The following is a 25,606-nucleotide window of genomic DNA, read 5'->3' as shown; positions in this document are numbered from 1 at the left end:
AAGTGAAGTGAAGTCCATCGCCTTAACAACTCGGCCACCTCATCTTTCTGGCACAAATAAAGAAGGGTTTTCTAACACCAGTTGTCTTGTTTTAAATCAATTCTTTATACATTATTGGTTGTGTTCTCAGCAATATCACAGGCTTGTTAGCATGTCCACTTTCAAGTGAGCCTTTGCTTAAAGAACATTTATTTTACTTTAGACATAAACTATATTTGTGAACTACTACACCATCTTGTTGATCCATCACAAACGACAAAAAATCATAACATACACATTTGGCCAATGACATGACTTCTACTATAACAGTAATGGTAGATTTTTACTAAATGTGTGCTATGTATGTCTTTAATGAAAAGCATTGTTCATTGAAGTAGATTTCTTAATTGAATTAGTTTATTTTTGACATTTAAGTGTTAGCTTCACTTATGAAGCATTATTTGCAAAAATTCTATTTCCAAGCAAACAACTCCAAACCGACGAGGATGGGATTTGAACCCATGCATGCAGAGCACAATGGATTAGCAGTCCATCGCCTTAACCACTCGGCCACCTCGTCTTTCTGGCACAAATGAAGAAGGGTTTTCTGACACCACTTGTCATATTTTAAATCATTTCTTTATACATTGTTGGTTGTGTTCTCAGCAATATCACATGCTTGTTAGCAAGTCCACTTTCAAGTGAGCTGTTGCTTAAAGAACATTTATTTTACTTTAAACTTAACCTATATTTGTGAACTACTACACCATCATGTTGATCCATCACAAACGACAAAAAATCATAACATACACATCTGGCCAATGACATGACTACTACTATAACAGTAATGGTAGATTTTCACTAAATGTGTTCTATGTATGTCTTTAATGAAAAGCATTGTTCATTGAAGTAGATTTCTTAATTGAATTAGTTTTTTTTTTACATTTGAGTGTCAGCTTCACTTATGAAGCATTATTTGCAAAAATTCCATTTCCAAGCAAACAATTCCAAACCGACGAGGATGGGATTGGAACCCATGCATGCAGAGTACAATGGATTGTGCTCTGCATGCATGGGATCCAATCCCATCCTCGTCGGTTTGGAATTGTTTGCTTGGAAATGGAATTTTTGCAAATAATGCTTCATAAGTAAAGTGAAGTGAAGTGAAGTCCATCGCCTTAACAACTCGGCCACCTCATCTTTCTGGCACAAATAAAGAAGGGTTTTCTAACACCAGTTGTCATAATTTAATTCAATTCTTTATACATTGTTGGTTGTGTTCTCAGCAATATCACAGGCTTGTTAGCAAGTCCATTTTCAAGTGAGCTTTTGCTTAAAGAACATTTATTTTACTTTAAACGTAACCTATATTTGTGAACTACTACACCATCATGTTGATCCATCACAAATGACAAAAAATCATAACTTACAGATCTGGCCAATGACATCACTTCTACTATAACAGTAATGGTAGATTTCACTAAATGTGTGCTATGTATGTCTTTAATGAAAAGCATTGTTCTTTGAAGTAGATTTCTTAATTGAATTAGTTTATTTTTGACATTTGAGTGTTAGCTTCACTTATGAAGCATTATTTGCAAAAATTCCATTTCCAAGCAAACAACTCCAAACTGACGAGGATGGGATTTGAACCCATGCGTGCAGAGCACAATGGATTAGCAGTCCATCACCTTAAACACTCGGCCACCTTGTCTTTCTGGCACAAATAAAGAAGGGTTTTCTAACACCACTTGTCTTGTTTTAAATCAATTCTTTATACATTATTGGTTGTGTTCTCATCAATATCACAGGCTTGTTAGCATGTCCCCTTTCAAGTGAGCCTTTGCTTAAAGAACATTTATTTTACTTTAGACATAACCTATATTTGTGAACTACTACACCATCATGTTGATCCATCACAAACGACAAAAAATCATAACATACACATTTGGCCAATGACATGACTTCTACTATAACAGTAATGGTAGATTTTCCTTAAATGTGTTCTATATATGTCTTTAATGAAAAGCATTGTTCATTGACATAGATTTCTTAATTGAAATAGTTTATTTTTGACATTTGAGTGTCAGCTTCACTTATGAAGCATTATTTGCAAAATTCCCTTTCCAAGGAAAAAAATCCAAACTGACAAGATTTGAACCCACGCGTGCAGAACACAATGGATTAGCAGTCCATCGCCTTAACCACTTGGCCACCTCGTCTTTCTGGCACAAATAAAGATGAGTTGTCTCACATCACTTGTCATATTTTAAATCATTTCTTTATACATTGTTGGTTGTGTTCTCAGCAATATCACAGGCTTGTTAGCAAGTCCTCTTTCAAGTGAGCCTTTGCTTAAAGAACATTTATTTTACTTTAAACGTAACCTATATTTGTGAACTACTACACCATCATGTTGATCCATCACAAATGACAAAAAATCATAACACACACATTTCGCTTAGATTTTCACTAAATGACATGACTTCTACGACTTCTACTATAACAGTAATGGTAGATTTTCACTAAGTGTGTTCTATGTATGTCTTTAATGAAAAGCATTGTTCATTGAAGTAGATTTCTTAATTGAATTAGTTTATTTTTGACATTTGAGTGTCAGCTTCACTTATGAAGCATTATTTGCAAAAATTCCATTTCCAAGCAAACAATTCCAAACTGACGAGGATGGGATTGGAACCCATGAATGCAGAGCACAATGGATTGTGCTCTGCACGCATGAGTTCAAATCCAATCCTCGTCGGTTTGGAATTGTTTGCTTGGAAAAGGAATTTTTACAAATAATGCTTCATAAGTAAAGTGAAGTGAAGTGAAGTCAATCGCCTTAACCACTCGGCCACCTCATCTTTCTTGCACAAATAAAGAAGGATTTTCTGACACCACTTGTCTTGTTTTAAATCAATTATTTGTACATTATTGGTTGTGTTCTCATCAATATCACAGGCTTGTTAGCATGTCCACTTTCAAGTGAGCCTTTGCTTAAAGAACATTTATTTTACTTTAGACATAAACTATATTTGTGAACTACTACACCATCTTGTTGATCCATCACAAACGACAAAAAATCATAACATACACATTTGGCTAATGACATGACTTCTACTATACCAGTAATGGTAGATTTTCACTAAATGTGTTCTATGTATGTCTTTAATGAAAAGCATTGTTCATTGAAGTAGATTTCTTAATTGAATTAGTTTATTTTTGACATTTGAGTGTCAGCTTCAATTATGAAGCATTATTTGCAAAAATTCCATTTCCAAGCAAACAATTCCAAACCAACGAGGATGGGATTGGAACCCATGCATGCAGAGTACAATGGATTGTGCTCTGCATGCATGGGATCCAATCCCATCCTCGTCGGTTTGGAATTGCTTGCTTGGAAATGGAATTTTTGCAAATAATGCTTCATAAGTAAAGTGAAGTGAAGTGAAGTCCATCGCCTTAACCACTCGGCCACCTCATCTTTCTGGCACAAATAAAGAAGGGTTTTCTGACACCACTTGTCATATTTTAAATCATTTCTTTATACATTGTTGGTTGTGTTCTCAGCAATATCACATGCTTGTTAGCAAGTCCACTTTCAAGTGAGCTTTTGCTTAAAGAACATTTATTTTACTTTAAACGTAACCTATATTTGTGAACTACTACACCATCATGTTGATCCATCACAAATGACAAAAAATCATAACTTACAGATCTTGCCAATGACATCACTTCTACTATAACAGTAATGGTAGATTTCACTAAATGTGTGCTATGTATGTCTTTAATGAAAAGCATTGTTCTTTGAAGTAGATTTCTTAATTGAATTAGTTTATTTTTGACATTTGAGTGTCAGCTTCACTTAAGAAGCATTATTTGCAAAATTCCATTTCCAAGGAAAAAATTCCAAACCAACAAGATTTGAACCCATGCGTGCAGAACACAATGGATTAGCAGTCCATCGCCTTAACCACTCGGCCACCTCATCTTTCTGGCACACATGAAGAAGGGTTTTCTGACACCACTTGTCATATTTTAAATCATTTCTTTATACATTGTTGGTTGTGTTCTCAGCAATATCACAGGCTTGTTAGCAAGTCCACTTTCAAGTGAGCTTTTGCTTAAAGAACATTTATTTTACTTTAAACTTAACCTATATTTGTGAACTACTACACCATCATGTTGATCCATTACAAACGACAAAAAATCATAACATACACATCTGGCCAATGACATGACTACTACTATAACAGTAATGGTAGATTTTCACTAAATGTGTTCTATGTATGTCTTTAATGAAAAGCATTGTTCATTGAAGTAGATTTCTTAATTGAATTAGTTTTTTTTTTACATTTGAGTGTCAGCTTCACTTATGAAGCATTAATTGCAAAAATTCCATTTCCAAGCAAACAATTCCAAACCGATGAGGATGTGATTGGAACCCATGAATGCAGAGCACAATGGATTGTGCTCTGCATGCATGGGTTCCAATCCCATCCTCGTCGGTTTGGAATTGTTTGCTTGGAAATGGAATTTTTGCAAATAATGCTTCATAAGTAAAGTGAAGTGAAGTGAAGTCCATCGCCTTAACAACTCGGCCACCTCATCTTTCTGGCACAAATAAAGAAGGGTTTTCTAACACCAGTTGTCTTGTTTTAAATCAATTCTTTATACATTATTGGTTGTGTTCTCAGCAATATCACAGGCTTGTTAGCATGTCCACTTTCAAGTGAGCCTTTGCTTAAAGAACATTTATTTTACTTTAGACATAAACTATATTTGTGAACTACTACACCATCTTGTTGATCCATCACAAACGACAAAAAATCATAACATACACATCTGGCCAATGACATGACTACTACTATAACAGTAATGGTAGATTTTCACTAAATGTGTTCTATGTATGTCTTTAATGAAAAGCATTGTTCATTGAAGTAGATTTCTTAATTTAATTAGTTTTTTTTTTACATTTGAGTGTCAGCTTCACTTATGAAGCATTATTTGCAAAAATTCCATTTCCAAGCAAACAATTCCAAACCGACGAGGATGGGATTGGAACCCATGCATGCAGAGCACAATGGATTGTGCTCTGCATGCATGGGTTCCAATCCCATTCTCGTCGGTTTGGAATTGCTTGCTTGGAAATGGAATATTTGCAAATAATGCTTCATAAGTAAAGTGAAGTGAAGTGAAGTCCATCGCCTTAACCACTCGGCCACCTCATCTTTCTGGCACAAATAAAGAAGGGTTTTTTAACACCAGTTGTCATCTTTTAAATCAATTCTTTATACATTGTTGGTTGTGTTCTCAGCAATATCACAGGCTTGTTAGCAAGTCCACTTTCAAGTGAGCTTTTGCTTAAAGAACATTTATTTTACTTTAAACGTAACCTATATTTGTGAACTACTACACCATCATGTTGATCCATCACAAATGACAAAAAATCATAACTTACAGATCTTGCCAATGACATCACTTCTACTATAACAGTAATGGTAGATTTCACTAAATGTGTGCTATGTATGTCTTTAATGAAAAGCATTGTTCTTTGAAGTAGATTTCTTAATTGAATTAGTTTATTTTTGACATTTGAGTGTTAGCTTCACTTATGAAGCATTATTTGCAAAAATTCCATTTCCAAGCAAACAACTCCAAACCGACGAGGATGTGATTTGAACCCATGCGTGCAGAGCACAATGGATTAACAGTCCATCGCCTTAACCACTCGGCCACCACATCTTTCTGGCACAAATAAAGAAGGGTTTTCTAACACCACTTGTCTTGCTTTGAATCAATTCTTTATACATTATTGGTTGTGTTCTCATCAATATCACAGGCTTGTTAGCATGTCCCCTTTCAAGTGAGCCTTTGCTTAAAGAACATTTATTTTACTTTAGACATAACCTATATTTGTGAACTACTACACCATCATGTTGATCCATCACAAACGACAAAAAATCATAACATACACATTTGGCCAATGACATGACTTCTACTATAACAGTAATGGTAGATTTTCCTTAAATGTGTTCTATGTATGTCTTTAATGAAAAGCATTGTTCATTGACGTAGATTTCTTAATTGAATTAGTTTATTTTTGACATTTGAGTGTCAGCTTCACTTATGAAGCATTATTTGCAAAATTCCATTTCCAAGGAAAAAATTCCAAACTGACAAGATTTGAACCCATGCGTGCAGAACACAATGGATTAGCAGTCCATCGCCTTAACCACTCGGCAACCTCATGTTTCTGGCACAAATAAAGATGAGATGTCTGACACCACTTGTCATATTTTAAATCATTTCTTTATACATTGTTGGTTGTGTTCTCAGCAATATCACAGGCTTGTTAGCAAGTCCACTTTCAAGTGAGCCTTTGCTTAAAGACCATTCACTTTACTTTAAACGTAACCTATATTTGTGAGCTACTACACCATCATGTTGATCCATCACAAACGACAAAAAATCATAACACACACATTTGGCTTAGATTTTCACTAAATGACATGACTTCTACGACTTCTACTATAACAGTAATGGTAGATTTTCCTTAAATGTGTTCTATGTATGTCTTTAATGAAAAGCATTGTTCATTGACGTAGATTTCTTAATTGAATTAGTTTATTTTTGACATTTGAGTGTCAGCTTCACTTATGAAGCATTATTTGCAAAATTCCATTTCCAAGGAAAAAATTCCAAACTGACAAGATTTGAACCCATGCGTGCAGAACACAATGGATTAGCAGTCCATCGCCTTAACCACTCGGCCACCTCATCTTTCTGGCACTTATAAAGATGAGTTGTCTCACACCACTTGTCATATTTTAAATCATTTCTTTATACATTGTTGGTTGTGTTCTCAGCAATATCACAGGCTTGTTAGCAAGTACACTTTCAAGTGAGCCTTTGCTTAAAGAACATTTATTTTACTTTAAATGTAACCTATATTTGTGAACTACTACACGATCATATTGATCCATCACAAACGACAAAAAATCATAACACACACATTTGGCTTTGATTTTCACAAAATGACATGACTTCTACGACTTCTACTATAACAGTAATGTTAGATTTTCACTAAATGTGTTCTATGTATGTCTTTAATGAAAAGCATTGTTCATTGAAGTAGATTTCTTAATTGAATTAGTTTATTTTTGACATTTGAGTGTCAGCTTCACTTATGAAGCATTATTTGCAAAAATTCCATTTCCAAGCAAACAATTCCAAACTGACGAGGATGGGATTGGAACCCATGAATGCAGAGCACAATGGATTGTGCTCTGCACGCATGAGTTCAAATCCAATCCTCGTCGGTTTGGAATTGTTTGCTTGGAAAAGGAATTTTTACAAATAATGCTTCATAAGTAAAGTGAAGTGAAGTGAAGTCAATCGCCTTAACCACTCGGCCACCTCATCTTTCTTGCACAAATAAAGAAGGATTTTCTGACACCACTTGTCTTGTTTTAAATCAATTATTTGTACATTATTGGTTGTGTTCTCATCAATATCACAGGCTTGTTAGCATGTCCACTTTCAAGTGAGCCTTTGCTTAAAGAACATTTATTTTACTTTAGACATAAACTATATTTGTGAACTACTACACCATCTTGTTGATCCATCACAAACGACAAAAAATCATAACATACACATTTGGCTAATGACATGACTTCTACTATACCAGTAATGGTAGATTTTCACTAAATGTGTTCTATGTATGTCTTTAATGAAAAGCATTGTTCATTGAAGTAGATTTCTTAATTGAATTAGTTTTTTTTTTACATTTGAGTGTCAGCTTCACTTATGAAGCATTATTTGCAAAAATCCATTTCCAAGCAAACAACTCCAAACCGACGAGGATGTGATTTGAACCCATGCGTGCAGAGCACAATGGATTAACAGTCCATCGCCTTAACCACTCGGCCACCACATCTTTCTGGCACAAATACTACTACACCATCTTGTTGATCCATCACAAACGACAAAAAATCATAACATACACATTTGGCTAATGACATGACTTCTACTATAACAGTAATGGTAGATTTTCACTAAATGTGTTCTATGTATGTCTTTAATGAAAAGCATTGTTCATTGAAGTAGATTTCTTAATTGAATTAGTTTATTTTTGACATTTGAGTGTCAGCTTCACTTATGAAGCATTATTTGCAAAAATTCCATTTCCAAGCAAACAATTCCAAACCGACGAGGATGGGATTGGAACCCATGAATGCAAAGCACAATGGATTGTGCTCTGCATGCATGGGTTCCAATCCCATCCTCGTCGGTTTGGAATTGTTTGCTTGGAAATGGAATTTTTGCAAATAATACTTCATAAGTAAAGTGAAGTGAAGTCAATCGCCTTAACCTCTCGGCCACCTCATCTTTCTGGCACAAATAAAGAAGGATTTTCTGACACCACTTGTCTTGTTTTAAATCAATTCTTTATACATTGTTGGTTGTGTTCTCATCAATATCACAGGCTTGTTAGCATGTCCACTTTCAAGTGAGCCTTTGCTTAAAGAACATTTATTTTACTTTAAACGTAACCTATATTTGTGAACTACTACACCATCATGTTGATCCATCACAAATGACAAAAAATCATAACATACACATCTGGCCAATTACATGACTACTACTATAACAGTAATGGTAGATTTTCACTAAAAGTGTTCTATGTATGACTTTAATGAAAAGCATTGATCATTGAAGTAGATTTCTTAATTGAATTAGTTTATTTTTGACACTTGAGTGTCAGCTTCACTTATGAAGCATTACTTGCAAAATTCCATTTCCAAGCAAACAATTCCAATCCGACAAGGATGGGATTTGAACCCATGCGTGCAGAGCACAATGGATTAGCAGTCCATCGCCTTAACCACTCGGCCACTTCGTCTTTCTGGCACAATAAAGAAGGGTTTTCTGACACCACTTGTCATATTTTAAATCATTTCTTTATACATTGTTGGTTGTGTTCTCAGCAATATCACAGGCTTGTTAGCAAGTCCACTTTCAAGTGAGCTTTTGCTTAAAGAAAATTTATTTAACTTTAAACGTAACCTATATTTGTGAACTACTACACCATCATGTTGATCCATCACAAATGACAAAAAGTCATAACTTACAGATCTGGCCGATGACATGACTTCTACTATAACAGTAATGGTAGATTTTCACTAAATGTGTGCTATGTATGTCTTTAATGAAAAGCATTGTTCATTGAAGTAGATTTCTTAAATGAACGAGTTTATTTTTGACATTTGAGTGTCAGCTTTACTTATGAAGCATTATTTGCAAAAATTCCATTTCCAAGCAAACAATTCCAAACCGACAAGGATGGGATTTGAACCCATGCATGCAGAGCACAATGGATTGTGCTCTGCATGCATGGGTTCAAATACCATTCTCGTCGGTTTGGAATTGTTTGCTTGGAAATGGAATTTTTGCAAATAATGTTTCATAAGTGAAGTGAAGTCCATCGCCTTAACCACTCGGCCACCTCGTCTTTCTGGGACAAATAAAGAAGGATTTTCAGACACCACTTGTCTTGTTTTAAATCAATTCTTTATACATTATTGGTTGTGTTCTCATCAATATCACAGGCATGTTAGCATGTCCACTTTCAAGTGAGCCTTTGCTTTAAGAACATTTATTTTACTTTAGACATAACCTATATTTTTGAACTACTACACCATCATGTTGATCCATCACAAATGACAAAAAATCATAACATACACATTTGGCCAATGACATGACTTCTACTATAACAGTAATGGTAGCTTTTCACTAAATGTGTTCTATGTATGTCTTTAATGAAAAGCATTGTTCATTGAAGTAGATTTCTTAATTTAATTAGTTTATTTTTGACATTTGAGTGTCAGCTTCACTTATGAAGCATTATTTGCAAAATTTCAATTTCCAAGCAAACAATTCCAAACCGACGAGGATGGGATTTGAACCCACGCGTGCAGAGCACAATGGATTAGCAGTCCATCGCCTTAACCTCTCGGCCACCTCTCCTTTCTGGCACAAAAAAGAAGGGTTTTCTTACACCACTTGTCATATTTTAAATCAATTCTTTATACATTGTTGGTTGTGTTCTCATCAATATCACAGGTTTGTTAGCAAGTTCACTTTCAAGCGAGCCTTTGCTTAAAGAACATTTATTTTACTTTAAACGTAACCTATATTTGTGAACTACTACACCATCATGTTGATCCATCACAAACGACAAAAAATCATAATACACACATTTGGCTTAGATTTTCACTAAATGACATGACTTCTACGACTTCTGCTATAACAGTAATAGTAGATTTTCACTAAATGTGTTCTATGTATGTCTTTAATGAAAAGCATTGTTCATTGAAGTAGATTTCTTAATTGAATTAGTTTATTTTTGACTTTTGAGTGTCAGCTTCACTTATGAAGCATTATTTGCAAAAATTCCATTTCCAAGAAAACAATTCCAAACCAACGAGGATGGGATTGGAACCCATGAATGCAGTGGGTTCAAATCCAATCCTCTTCGGTTTGGAATTGTTTGCTTGGAAATGGAATTTTTACAAATAATGCTTCATAAGTAAATTGAAGTGAAGTGAAGTCAATCGCTTTATCCACTCGGCCAACTCATCTTTCTGGCACAAATAAAGAAGGATTTTCTGACACCACTTGTCTTGTTTTAAATCAATTCTTTACACATTATTGGTTGTGTTCTCATCAATATCACAGGCTTGTTAGCATGTCCACTTTCAAGTGAGCCTTTGCTTAATGAACATTTATTTTACTTTAGACATAACCTATATTTGTGAACTACTACACCATCTTGTTGATCCATCACAAACGACAAAAAATCATAACATACACATTTGGCCAATGACATGACTTCTACTATAACAGTAATGGTAGATTTTCACTAAATGTGTTCTATGTATGTCTTTAATGAAAAGCATTGTTCATTGAAGTAGATTTCTTAATTGAATTAGTTTATTTTTGACATTTGTGTGTCAGCTGCACTTATGAAGCTTTATTTGCAAAAATTCCATTTCCAAGCAAACAATTCCAAACCAACGAGGATGGGATTGGAACCCATGAATGCAGAGCACAATGGATTGTGCTCTGCATGCATGGGTTCCAATCCCATCCTCGTCGGTTTGGAATTGTTTGCTTGGAAATGGAACTTTTGCAAATAATGCTTCATAAGTAAAGTGAAGTGAAGTGAAGTCAGTCGCTTTAACCACTCGGCTACGTCATCTTTCTGGCACAAATAAAGAAGGGTTTTCAAACACCATTTGTCTTGTTTTAAATCAATTCTTTATACATTATTGGTTGTGTTCTCATCAACATCACAGGCTTGTTAGCATGTCCACTTTCAAGTGAGCCTTTGCTTAAAGAACATTTATTTTACTTTAGACTTAACCTATATTTGTGAACTACTACACCATCCTGTTGATCCATCACAAACGACAAAAAATTATAACATACACATCTAGTCAATGACATGACTATAACAGTAATGGTAGATTTTCACTAAATGTGTTCTATGTATGTCTTTAATGAAAAGCATTGTTCATTGAAGTAGATTTCTTAATTGAATTAGTTTATTTTGACATTTGAGTGTCAGCTTCACTTATGAAGCATTATTTGCAAAATTCTATTTCCAAGCAAACAATTCCAAACCGACGAGGATGGGATTTGAACCCATGCGTGCAGAGCACAATGGATTAGCAGTCCATCGCCTTAACCACTCGGCCACCTCGTCTTTCTGGCACAAAAGAGAAGGGTTTTCTGACACCACTTGTCATATTTTAAATCATTTCTTTATACATTAATGGTTGTGTTCTCATCAATATCACAGGCTTGTTAGCATGTCCACTTTCAAGTGAGCCTTTGCTTAAAGAACATTTATTTTACTTTAGACATAACCTATATTTGTGAACTACTACACCATCTTGTTGATCCATCACAAACGACAAAAAATCATAACATACACATTTGGCCAATGACATGACTTCTACTATAACAGTAATGGTAGATTTTCACAAAATGTGTTCTATGTATGTCTTTAATGAAAAGCATTGTTCATTGAAGTAGATTTCTTAATTGAATTAGTTTATTTTTGACATTTGAGTGTCAGCTTCACTTATGAAGCATTATTTGCAAAAATTCCATTTCCAAGCAAACAATTCCAAACCGACGAGGATGGGATTGGAACCCATGCATGCAGAGCACAATGGCTTGTGCTCTGCATGCATGGGTTCCAATCCCATCCTCGTCGGTTTGGAATTGTTTGCATGGAAATGGAATTTTTGCAAATAATGCTTCATAAGTAAAGTGAAGTGAAGTGAAGTCCATCGCCTTAACCACTCAGCCACCTCATCTTTCTGGCACAAATAAAGAAGGGTTTTCTAACACCAGTTGTCATATTTTAAATCAATTCTTTATACATTGTTGGTTGTGTTCTCAGCAATATCACAGGCTTGTTAGCAAGTCCACTTTCAAGTGAGCTTTTGCTTAAAGAATATTTATTTTAATTTAAAAGTAACCTACATTAGCGATCTACTACACCATCATGTTGATATATCACAAACAACAAAAAATTATAACATACACATCTGGTCAATGACATGACTGCTACTATAACAGTAATGGTAGATTTTCACTAAATGTGTTCTATGTATGTCTTTAATGAAAAGCATTGTTCATTGAAGTAGATTTCTTAATTGAACGAGTTTATTTTTGACATTTGAGTGTCAGCTTCACTTATGAAGCATTATTTGCAAAAATTACATTTCCAAGCAAACAATTCCAAACCGACGAGGATGGGATTTGAACCCATGCGTGCAGAGCACAACGGATTAGCAGTCCATCGCCTTAACCACTCAGACACCTCGTCTTTGTGGCACCTATAAAGAAGGGTTTTCTCACACCACTTGTCTTGTTTTAAATCAATTCTTTATACATTATTGGTTGTGTTCTCATCAATATCACAGGCGTGTTAGCATGTCCCCTTTCAAGTGAGCCTTTGCTTAAAGAACATTTATTTTACTTTAGACATAACCTATATTTGTGAACTGCTACACCATCATGTTGATCCATCACAAACGACAAAAAATCATAACATACACATTTGGCCAATGACATGACTTCTACTATAACAGTAATGTTAGATTTTCCTTAAATGTGTTCTATGTATGTCTTTAATGAAAAGCATTGTTCATTGAAGTAGATTTCTTAATTGAATTAGTTTATTTTTGACATTTGTGTGTCAGGTGCACTTATGAAGCATTATTTGCAAAAATTCCATTTCCAAGCAAACAATTCCAAACCGACGAGGATGGGATTGGAACCCATGAATGCAGAGCACAGTGGATTGTGCTCTGCATGCATGGGTTCCAATCCCATCCTCGTCGGTTTGGAATTGTTTGCTTGGAAATGGAACTTTTGCAAATAATGCTTCATAAGTAAAGTGAAGTGAAGTGAAGTCAGTCGCTTTAACCACTCGGCTACCTTATCTTTCTGGCACAAATAAATTAGGGTTTTCTAACACCAATTGTCTTGTTTTAAATCAATTCTTTATACATTATTGGTTGTGTTCTCATCAATATCACAGGCTTGTTAGCATGTCCACTTTCAAGTGAGCCTTTGCTTAAAGAACATTTATTTTTGTTTAGACTTAACCTATATTTGTGAACTACTACACCATCCTGTTGATCCATCACAAACAACAAAAAATTATAACAAACACATCTGGTCAATGACATGACTATAACAGTAATGGTAGATTTTCACTAAATGTGTGCTATGTATGTCTTTAATGAAAAGCATTGTTCATTGAAGTAGATTTCTTAATTGACTTAGTTTATTTTTGACATTTGAGTGTCAGTTTCACTTATGAAGCATTATTTGTTAAACCCCTTTTCCAAGCATACAATTCCCAAACCAACAAGGATGGGATTTGAACCCATGCGTGCAGAGTACAATGGATTAGCAGTTTATCGCCTTAACCACTCGGCCACCTCGTCTTTCTGGCACAAAAAAGAAGGGTTTTCTGACACCACTTGTAATATTTTAAATTAATTCTTTATACATTGTTGGTTGTGTTTTCATCAATATCACAGGCTTGGTAGCAAGTCCACTTTCAAGTGAGCCTTTGCTTAAAGAACATTTATTTTACTTGAAATGTAACCTATATTTGTGAACTACTGCACCATCATGTTGATCCATCTCAAATGACAAAAAATCATAACATACACATCTGGCCAATGACATGACTTCTACTATAACAATAATGGTAGATTTTCACTAAATGTGTGCTATGTATGTCTTTAATGAAAAGCATTGTTCATTGAAGTAGATTTCTTAATTGAACTAGTTTATTTTTGACATTTCAGTGTCAGCTTCACTTATGAAGCATTATTTGCAAAAATTCCATTTCCAAGCAAACAATTCCAAACCGACAAGGATGGGATTTGCACCCATGCATGGAGAGCACAATGGATTGTGCTCTGCACGCATGGGTTCAAATCCCATCCTCGTCGGTTTGGAATTGTTTGCTTGGAAATTGAATTATTGCAAATAATGCTTCATAAGTGAAGTGAAGTGAAGTCCATCGCCTTAACCACTCAGCCACCTCGTCTTTCTGGCACAAATAAAGAAGGGTTTTCTGACACTACTTGTCTTGTTTTAAATCAATTCTTTATACATTATTGGTTGTGTTCTCATCAATATCATAGGCTTGTTAGCATGTCCACTTTCAAGTGAGCCTCTGCTTATAGAACATTTATTTAACTTTAGACATAACCTATATTTGTGAACACCATCATGTTGATCCATCACAAACGACCAAAAATCATAACATACACATTTGGCCAATGACATGACTACTACTATAACAGTAATGTTAGATTTTCACTCAATGTGTTCTATGTATGTCTTTAATGAAAAGCATTGTTCATTGAAGTAGATTTTTTAATTGAATTAGATTATTTTTGACATTTGAGTGTCACTTCACTTATGAAGCATTATTTGTAAAATCCCATTTCCAAGCATACAATTCCAAACCGACAAGGATGGAATTTGAACCCATGCATGCAGAGCACAATGGATTAGCAGTCGATCGCCTTAACCACTCGGCCACCTCGTCTTTCTGGCACAAAAAAGAAGGGTTTTCTGACACCACTTGTCATATTTTAAATCAATTCTTTATACATTGTTGGTTGTGTTCTCATCAATATCACAGGCTTGTTAGCAAGTCCACTTTCAAGTGAGCCTTTGCTTAAAGAACATTTATTTTACTTGAAATGTAACCTATATTTGTGAACTACTGCACCATCATTTTGATCCATCACAAATGACAAAAAATCATAACATACACATCTGGCCAATGACATGACTTCTACTATAACAGTATTGGTAGATTTTCACTAAATGTGTGCTATGTATGTCTTTAATGAAAAGCATTGTTCATTAAAGTAGATTTCTTATTTGAATTAGTTTATTTTAGACATTTGAGTGTCACTTCACTTATGAAGCATTATTTGTAAAATTCCATTTCCAAGCATACAATTCCAAACCGACAAGGATGGGATTGGAACCCATGCATGCAGAGCACAATGGATTAGCAGTCCATCGCCTTAACCACTCGGCCACCTCGTCTTTCTGGCACAAATAATGAAGAGTTGTCTGACACCACTTGTCATATTTTTTTTTTTTTTAAATTGAGTAAATTTTTTTTTATTTTAGTTTAAAAACATATCATACAAGCATAAAATTACTTACATATTAAAATGTACATAACATGCATACATATCAAATAATATCAGTAGTAACAGGCATATACATATAGTTAGAGCAGATAACTCATCCTACTGATTTGAGTGATTACAAAAAAGGAACAGAGTATAGATATGCATATAAACAGATATAATTTTCTTACACATACATACTAACTAATAACAGTTTACAACTGTGATGTAGTTAGCACACTTAAAAAAAAAAAAAAACAGTGTTAATGTTGTTATTATTGATACTGACATTGCCGCATAATAGAAAACTTCCCAATAGAGCATTAGAGCCAATTATGAGTCACTGGGTGTCTCATAGAAACTAGATTGAAGCCATCTATTCCATATCTTCTCAAACTTAGACTCAGACTTTCGTGAGATATAAATATATTTCTCATGCATCACCGTAGAATTAAGAAGTGATTTCCATGTCGCATATTCAGGTCCCGTAGAAGCCAACCATGATCTAGCTATGACAACTTTTGCCAATGTACACAGATTAATAACGTATTGGGTAGTATGTTTATCCAAAAAATCACAAGGTATTATTCCTAGAACACATGCACTAGGTGTTAGTATAGAGATAGGGGCACCAGTAGTGGCCATAGTTTGTATAATTCTGTTCCAGAATGTACTTATGATGGAACACTCCCAAATCAAGTGTCAGAAAGTACCACTGAGTATAGCACACTTAGGACAGATATCATTTATCCTTCCAGCAAACTTCATAAGCCTAATGGGTGTGAGATAAGTCCTATGCAGAATGAATTGCTGTATCTGTTGAAATCTAATTGATGCAGTAGAGCATCTCGGAGACCCCATGGCAAGGCTCCAGGTCTCATCACTCACAGGACCCACATCAGAAATCCAACGTTCCCGAAGACCAGGAAGGTCCGAACAATGATGAGCGGACTTAAGATAAGAGTATATACTAGATATAATTTTACGGGACCCCGTAGATAACAATAACTTTTTAATAGGAGAGTCTAATATATTTGGCGAAGAGTACGAGAATTGGGCAGATAGCGCATGTCGCAATTGACGATATCGGTAAAAATAGGAGCTAGGTAAACAAAATTCATCCCTTAACTGAGTAAAGGATTTAAGAATACCATTATCATACAATTGTCCCAAAGAGAACAACCCTTTAGAACCCCAAACTCTATCTGTTTGTAAATAAGACAACTCATCTAATGATTTGGAGTTCCACAGTGAAGTGTCTGGGTCTATACCTTCATACTTGACCATTTTTGAAATTAGCCTCCAGATGTAAATAGCTTGATAAAACACAGGAGGATCATTTTTAGCGTATCCCTCTGCAAGTAATGCCCGTAGAGGGGAGTGTCCCGGCGAAGCCTGGGAGACCATTACATATATCAAGTCACCCACCGGGCCACCCTGCAACCATATTCTTAAATGCGACAATTGAGACACAAGATAATATAATCTAAAATGAGGGAGAGCGAGTCCACCCAAATTCTGGGATCTAGTTAGAATATTCAATTGAATCCTGGGACGCTTGTTCATCCAGACCAGAGAGGAGATCAAACTGTTTAGTTTCCTAAATATGGATAGTGGTATATAAATAGGAGGTTGTTGGAATACATATAGGAATTTAGGCTGCACGATCATTTTTACCAAATTAATTCTACCAGTCAGTGTCAAAGGAAGTTTAACCCAGGTGCGAGATTTCATTCGGAGATATTCCAATAATGGTTGGATATTCAGAGAGATATAATCCTGTGGAGAATTAGTAACCCAGATTCCCAAATATTTTAAATGGTCTACCCACTTAAGGGGAAGAGGTATACTGGGAGATGCGGGAGGGGACCCCTTAAGTGGAAGTATGTGGGATTTCCCCCAATTAATCTTTAGTCCAGAGTATATACCGAAGGCTGTAATAACCTGGAGCACCGCCGGCATGGAGAGAGCATAGTCAGCCAAAAACAATAAAAGGTAATCTGCGTATAAGGCCACAGTGTCATTTCCATTGTCAACCCGAAGACCCACTATATCAGGATGGGATCGCAGTACACACGCCAGCGGTTCCATTGCCAAAGCAAATAAGGCTGGAGACAAGGGGCAACCCTGTCTCATTCCCCTAGATAAATGGAAGGAGGGTGAAACATAACCATTTATTGAGATCCGTGCACTAGGGGCCATATATAGTAACTGGACCCATTTGATGAAGTGTGGACCTATCCCGAATGCTCGCATAACTTCCCATAAGAACTGCCATTCTATGGAATCGAAGGCTTTAGCCGTATCTAGTGACACTACAACTGATGATGATTCATCACCATGGGAGATCTGCAGATGTGTAAATAATCTCCTCAGATTCTCAGAAGTTGATTTCCCGGGCATAAATCCTGTCTGGTCTGGATGAACTATAGTAGCAATAACTCTATTAAGTCGCATAGACAGGAGTTTAGCTAGAATTTTAGCATCAGTGGATATCAGGGATATCGGTCTATATGACTCTGGAAATAGGGGATCTTTTCCAGGCTTCGGAAGTACCACTATCACCGCCTCAGACATGGAGGCAGGGAAGATCCCCTCCTCAAACAAAGCATTAAATATGTCCAGTAATTTGGGAGCAAAAAATAACACATGTTTTCTATAAACTTCAAGGGGAATACCATCAATTCCGGGAGCTTTGCCACTCGGAAATGATTTAATAGCTGTGTTAATCTCTTCAATAGTGATAGGGGCCTCCAATATGGCGCTGGCCTCAGTAGTAAGGATAGGAAGCTTGGCATTATTTACATAATTCCGCAGTTCTGCCTGGCTACATTTTAAATCAGATGAGTAGACATTCTTAAAAAATTTCAGGAACACATCCGCTATTTCAGGGGTTGTATCAACTACCAAGCCATCAGCTGATCTCAACTTTGCAATAGTGTTACTAGGTCTGTCTGAGTTAACCAAGTACGCTAAATAGCTTCCCGACCTGTCACTTTGAAAATATCTGGAATGTGAAGTAAATAATAATCGACGGCTAGTTCGGTCCTGTAAATGAGTAGTCCATTCTTTTTGAGCATGTAACCATGATGCCCTGGAGGATTCTAGCTTATCCACCAGATATGACAACTCTAAAGCTCAGCATCTGGCTTCCAATTCAAGTTCCCTTTTCCTATAGAATAGTTTCAGCTGTGCCACCCTCTTTATCAGTGATCCTCGCATAAAGGCCTTGAATGCATTCCATATCATATCAATAGGAGCAGAACCCAGGTTATTAGCAAAGTAGCCCTGCCATGCCGCCTCCAGTTCTGACCCCGCCCCCATTTTCAATAACCAGGAGGGATGTAGCTTCCAAAAATGCTGACCCTTATCTATTTTAATATCTAACTGCAAGAATAGCGGGGAATGGTCAGATATGCCCCTAGCCTTGTACTCTATACCAGAGATGCGGGGCAATAGGTTTCTGGAGACCAGGGCCAAGTCTATTCTGGAAAAAGAATGATGGGAATGGGAAAAACAAGAATATTGGTGTGTATTTGGATGTTTTTCCCACCAGGGGTCAATCCAGCCAATATCCGTCACAAAATTCGCCAGCCCTCTACCTGATGAGACGTGACAGGTGGAGGATTCACGCCACCTATCCATAGCAGGATTTAGTACATTGTTGAAGTCCCCAAGACACATAATTGGGGTATCAGGAGAGGAAGCTACAAATTCAGCTGCACGCTTCAAAACCTCATACAAGAAGGGTGGAGGAATATATACTGCTAAAATAAATATATTAAATTAATAAATGCTGCAATCTAAGAATACATATCTCCCTCCAGGGTCAATTTTAACGGTATTGCAGACAAATGGGACTGTTTTACTTATAAGAACAGACACTCCTCTAGAAGAGGAGGTAAATGGGGAATGAAATGCCCAACCCACCCACGGTCTCTTAAGTGATAAAAGTTTCCCACCCACCAGGTGCGTTTCTGTAAGGCAGGTAATCTCTGATCCATAGTGTCACAGCTGTCTAAGTACTAAGGAGCGTTTTATCCTATCATTAATACCCCTCACATTCCAAGTCAATATTTTAGTCATATATAGGGAAGTAAAAAGAGTTTCAGGATATCCCCCAGCAATTTACTAGAAACATTGTGCAGACTGACAGATCGGATATATAAAGTCAATATGGCAATACAGTACATCACTTTACCAAACATAGAAATAATATCAAATAAAAATAAAAAAAGAGGAAATAAATCTCTCCCAAATCCCCCCCACCCTGTACACCAACCCAACCAAGGCATACCTGGATCCCTAAACATTAAACTCTCCCTCCCTACAAACTAATAGTAACACAACCCACCCAGCTACACAATTACTCTGATAGCCAAAAACAAGCTGAGAGTATTAGGAGCAATGAATTCTAATGACCACCAAAGAACATGATGGGCTCCCCAGTATAGAAATAATTTTGAAGCAACAGTTCCATATTCACTTATACTTATATGAACTGACATATTGTAGAGTGATTTTATAGCAGAAGTATTATATAGTGAATACTATCCTCCGTAAACTATTATTTATATCCAGTACCTACTTAGTGTATATATTGCAATCGATGAAGTAACATATTATATCTAAGAACATTGATTCCAACAGCAATATAGATATATATTCACAAGATTATATATTATTCATAATCACTCTGGTTCCAATTGTCGAAGACCAGGTGATCTACGATCCAGCCAAGCCGCCGCCTCTTTTGGGGAAGCAAAGAACTTGGTCTCCCCATCCGCCACCACCCGTAGCTTAGAGAGGAAAAGCATTGCATATGATAGGTTAAGGTCACGGAGGCGACATTTAATAGGGAGAAATCTTGCTCTGTCCTTCTGTACCTCCACCGCAAAGTCTGGAAAAATAGAAGTTTTAACTCCATTTCGTTCCAATGGACCTTTAATGCGTGCTAACTTGAGAATAGTGTCTCGATCTTGGTAATGTAAGAGTCTAGCAATAAATGTGCGTGAAGGAGCACCGGGAGGCAAAGGTCTAGGAGGGACACGGTGTGCCCACTCCACTGCAAATTGGGCTTAAAAAGAATCTCTGCCATAGAAATTGATGAGCCACTTTTCAAGGAAAGCCTCAGGGGCGGAACCCTCTTCTTTCTCAGGAAGCCCCACAATTCTCACATTATTACGACGGAGTCTGCCTTCAATATCAGATATTTTGTTCTGCAGAGTAGCCATTTGCGTAGTCAGAGAAGCAACTTGTGATTGTAATGGGGTGTGCGAGTCTTCTAGATTAGAAATACGGGTTTCTGCCTCTCCGACCCGTTCCCGCACCCGTTGTACATCATGTCGTAGAAGAGACAGATCAGACTGAACACTTTCAATTTTGTCAGCTAGTCTAGCTTCGCAGGAGGTGACTGCCTCCAGCACCTGCTGTAGGGTGACGTTCAAAGATGTAGTGGAACCCACTCCAGTGTTAGGTGCGACAGTTGGTTGTCCGGATGTCCCTAAGGGGGCAACGCTCGGAGGCACAGGTGGTGTTGATGAGCGGACAAATCGCTCTAGTTTAGCTGCAGCTGCCGCACCATGTCCAGACTTTCCCATTATAATGCCAGACAATAATGTAATATCAGGTCCCTCAGTAGCAGTTCACTGCACAATAAACAATATCTTGAAAGAATGGTATTTGTAATAGGGATGCTATAAAGACTAGGCTGAAAGAGAGATCCAAGAGAGCTCAGTCACAGAATCATCCAGCTAGGTTCAATTAGTATATTAGGTGACGATACTGACTCACAAAAATTGCAGGGAGTATAGATCACGCAGTGCACGACACTCCGAATGCCTCCTCTGATATAATCAGGAGCGGATACCAGCCACCTATCGGGGTCAGCAATGGCGTCAAGCACAAGCCCCGGCGGTGTCACGTGACTGGGAGGCCCAGTCAAGCATCAGGCCAGCACGAGGCACAGGGGACAGAGATCCGCACTCACTGGAGTCTTCTCGACTGCCCGACCACAACGAGAAGGGTCATTCCGGATGTGGAGGTTACTCCCGGCCAGCACAGCCGCGTCTCAGCGGAGGCACCAAACAACAGCCGAGGCTCTACAGTCCAGCAATGGCAGAGGCAGGGCCCAAAGTCTCAGCGATCCCGCCGGGCACCGTATTCGGTCTCGACGCTCAGGACCAGCACAGCAATATCCCAGGAGCGTAAGTGCTCGATGGCGAGCAATTTTATCGGGGTAGCTGTGCGCAGGATAGATATGCAGGATATAGCACTGGGGAGCCTACAGGACCAGCTGCCTACACCAGATCCGCCGTGGCCACGCCCCCCCACTTGTAATATTTTAAATCATTTCTTTACACATTGTTGGTTGTGTTCTCAGCAATATCACAGGCTTGTTAGCAAGTCCACTTTCAAGTGAGCCTTTGCTTAAAGAACATTTATTTTACTTTAAACGTAACTTATATTTGTGAACTACTACACCATCATGTTGATCAATCACAAACGACAATAAATCATAACACACACATCTGGCCAATGACATGACTACTACTATAACAGTAATGGTAGATTTCACTAAATGTGTTCTATGTATGCCTTTAATGAAAAGCATTGTTCATTGAAGTAGATTTCTTAATTGAACTAGTTTATTTTTGACATTTGAGTGTCAGCTTCACGAATGAAGCATTATTTGCAAAAATTCCATTTCCAAGCAAATAATTCCAAACCGACGAGGAAGGGATTTGAACCCATGGATGCAGAGCACAATGGATTGTGCTCGGCACGCATGGGTTCAAATCCCATCCTCGTCGGTTTGGAATTGTTTGCTTGGAAATGGAATTTTTGCAAATAATGCTTCATAAGTGAAGTGAAGTGAAGTGAAGTCCATTGCCTTAACCACTCGGCCACCTCGTCTTTCTGGCACAAATAAAGAATGGTTTTCTGAGAAAACTTGTCTTGTTTTAAATCAATTCTTTATACATTATTGGTTGTGTTCTCATCAATATCACAGGCTTGTTAGCATGTCCAATTTCAAGTGAGCCTTTGCTTAAAGAACATTTATTTTACTTTAGACATAACCTATATTTGTGAACTACTACACCATCATGTTGATCCATCACAAACGACAAAAAATCATAACATACACATTTGGCGAATGACATGACTTCTACTATAACAGTAATGGTAGATTTTCACAAAATGTGTTTTATGTATGTCTTTAATGAAAAGCATTGTTCATTGAAGTAGATTTCTTAATTGAACTAGTTTATTTTTGACATTTGAGTGTCAGCTTCACTTATGAAACATTATTTGTAAAATTCCATTTCCAAGCATACAATTCCAAACCAACAAGGATGGGATTTGAACCAATGCGTGCAGAGCACAATGGATTAGCAGTCCATCACCTTAACCACTCGGCCACCTCGTCTTTCTGGCACAAATAAAGAAGGGTTTTCTGACACCACTTGTCATATTTTAAATCAATTCTTTATACATTGTTGGTTGTGTTCTCAGCAATATCACAAGCATGTTAGCAATTCCACTTTCAAGTGAGCCTTTGTTTAAAGAACATTTATTTTACTTTAAACGTAACCTATATTTGTGAACTACTACACCATCATGTTGATCCATCACAAACGACAAAAAATCATAACAAACACATCTGGCAAATGACATGACTTCTACTATAACAGTAATGGTAGATTTTCACTAAATGTGTGCTATGTATGTGTTTAATGAAAAGCATTGTTCATTGAAGTAGATTTCTTAATTGAACTAGTTTATTTTTGACATTTGAGTGTCAGCTTCACTTATGAAGCATTAATTGCAAAAATTCCATTTCCAAGCAATCATTTCCAAACCGACGAGGATGGGATTTGCACCCATGCATGGAGAGCACAATGGATTGTGCTCTGCATGCATGGGTTCAAATCCCATCCTCGTCGGTTTGGAATTGTTTGCTTGGAAATGGAATTTTTGCAAATAATGCTTCATAAGTGAAGTGAAGTGAAGTCCATCGCCTTAACCACTCGGCCACCTCGTCTTTCTGGCACAAATAAAGAAGGGTTTTCTGAAACCACTTGTCTTGTTTTAAATCAATTATTTATACATTATTGGTTGTGTTCTCATCAATATCACAGGCTTGTTAGCATGTCCACTTTCAAGTGAGCCTTTGCTTAAAGAACATTTATTTTACTTTAGACATAACCTATATTTGTGAACACCATCATGTTGATCCATCACAAACGACAAAAAACCATAACATACACATTTGGCCAATGACATGACTTCTACTATAACAGTAATGGTAGTTTTTCCCTAAATGTGTGCTTTGTATGTCTTTAATGAAAAGCATTGTTCATTGAAGTAGATTTCTTAATTGAACTAGTTTATTTTTGACATTTGAGTTTCAGCTTCACTTATGAAGCATTATTTGCAAAAATTCCATTTCCAAGCAAACAATTCCAAACCGACGAGGATGGGATTTGAACCCATGCATTCAAAGCACAATGGATTGTGCTCTGCACGCAAGGGTTCAAATCCCATCCTCGTTGGTTTGGAATTGTTTGCTTGGAAATGGAATTTTTGCAAATAATGCTTCATAAGGGAAGTGAATTGAAGTCCATCGCCTTAACCACTCGGCCACCTCGTCTTTCTGACACAAATAACAAAGGTTTTCTGACACCACTTGTCTTGTTTTAAATCAGTTCTTTATACATTATTGGTTGTGTTCTCATCAATATCACAGGCTTGTTAGCATGTCCACTTTCAAGTGAGCCTTTTCTTAAAGAACATTTATTTTACTTTAAATGTAAATTATATTTGTGAACTACTACACCATCATGTTGATCCATCACAAATGACAAAAAATCATAACATACCCATGTGGCCAATGACAAGACTACTACTATAACAGTAATGGTAGATTTTCACTAAATGTGTTCTATGTATGTCTTTAATGAAAAGCATTGTTCATTGAAGTAGATTTCTTAATTGAACTAATTTATTTTTGACATTTGAGTGTCAGCTTCACTTATGAAGCATTATTTGCAAAAATTCCATTTGCAAGCAAATAATTCCTAACCGACGAGGGTGGGATTTGAACCCATGCATGCAGAGCACAATGGATTGTGCTCTGCATATTTTACTTATTTGCAAAATTCCATTTCCAAGCAAACAATTCCAAACCGACAAGGATGGGATTTGAACCCATGCATGCAGAGCACAATGGATTAGCAGTCCATCGCCTTAACCACTCGGCCACCTCATCTTTTTGGCACCAAAAAAGAAGGGTTTTCTGACACCACTTGTCATATTTTAAATCAATTCTTTATACATTGTTGGTTGTGTTCTCATCAATATCACAGGCTTGTTAGCAATTCCACTTTCAAGTGAGCCTTTGCTTAAAGAACATTTATTTTACTTTAAACGCAACCTATATTTGTGAACTACTACACCAGCATGTTGATCCATCACAAACGACAAAAAATCATAACATACACATCTGGCCAATGACATGACTACTCCTATAACAGTAATGGTAGATTTTCACTAAATGTGTTCTATGTATGTCTTTATTGAAGTAGATTTCTTAATTGAATTAGTTTATATTTGACTTTTGAGTGTCAGCTTCACTTATGAAGCATTATTTGCAAAATTCCATTTCCAAGCATACAATTCCAAACCGACAAGGATGGGATTTGAACCCATGCGTGCAGAGCACAATGGACTAGCAGTCCATCGCCTTAACCACTCGGCCACCTCATCTTTTTGGCACAAAAAAGAAGGGTTTTCTGACACCACTTGTCATATTTTAAATCAATTCTTTATACATTGTTGGTTGTGTTCTTATCAATATCACAAGCTTGTTA

General features: G+C 36.8%; 4 non-coding genes across 4 annotated transcripts; all 4 read right to left on the bottom strand.

The window, feature by feature from the left end:
- Positions 1–477: 477 nt before the first annotated feature.
- On the bottom strand, positions 478–559 carry TRNAS-GCU (transfer RNA serine (anticodon GCU)). Its single transcript has one exon. It is a non-coding gene; the product is annotated as a tRNA-Ser (tRNA).
- Positions 560–5,642: 5,083 nt separating this feature from the next.
- TRNAN-GUU (transfer RNA asparagine (anticodon GUU)) lies at positions 5,643–5,724 on the bottom strand. The gene has a single exon. It is a non-coding gene; the product is annotated as a tRNA-Asn (tRNA).
- A 2,112-nt stretch (positions 5,725–7,836) lies between these two features.
- Positions 7,837–7,918, bottom strand: TRNAN-GUU (transfer RNA asparagine (anticodon GUU)). Its single transcript has one exon. It is a non-coding gene; the product is annotated as a tRNA-Asn (tRNA).
- Positions 7,919–11,667: 3,749 nt separating this feature from the next.
- Positions 11,668–11,749, bottom strand: TRNAS-GCU (transfer RNA serine (anticodon GCU)). Its single transcript has one exon. It is a non-coding gene; the product is annotated as a tRNA-Ser (tRNA).
- Positions 11,750–25,606: the final 13,857 nt, after the last annotated feature.

Source organism: Taudactylus pleione, unplaced genomic scaffold (genome assembly GCF_031769625.1).
Source record: "Taudactylus pleione unplaced genomic scaffold, aTauple2 ptg000680l, whole genome shotgun sequence".
NCBI classification, from domain to species: domain Eukaryota; kingdom Metazoa; phylum Chordata; class Amphibia; order Anura; family Myobatrachidae; genus Taudactylus; species Taudactylus pleione.
This window is presented reverse-complemented; position numbering and strand designations above follow the sequence as displayed.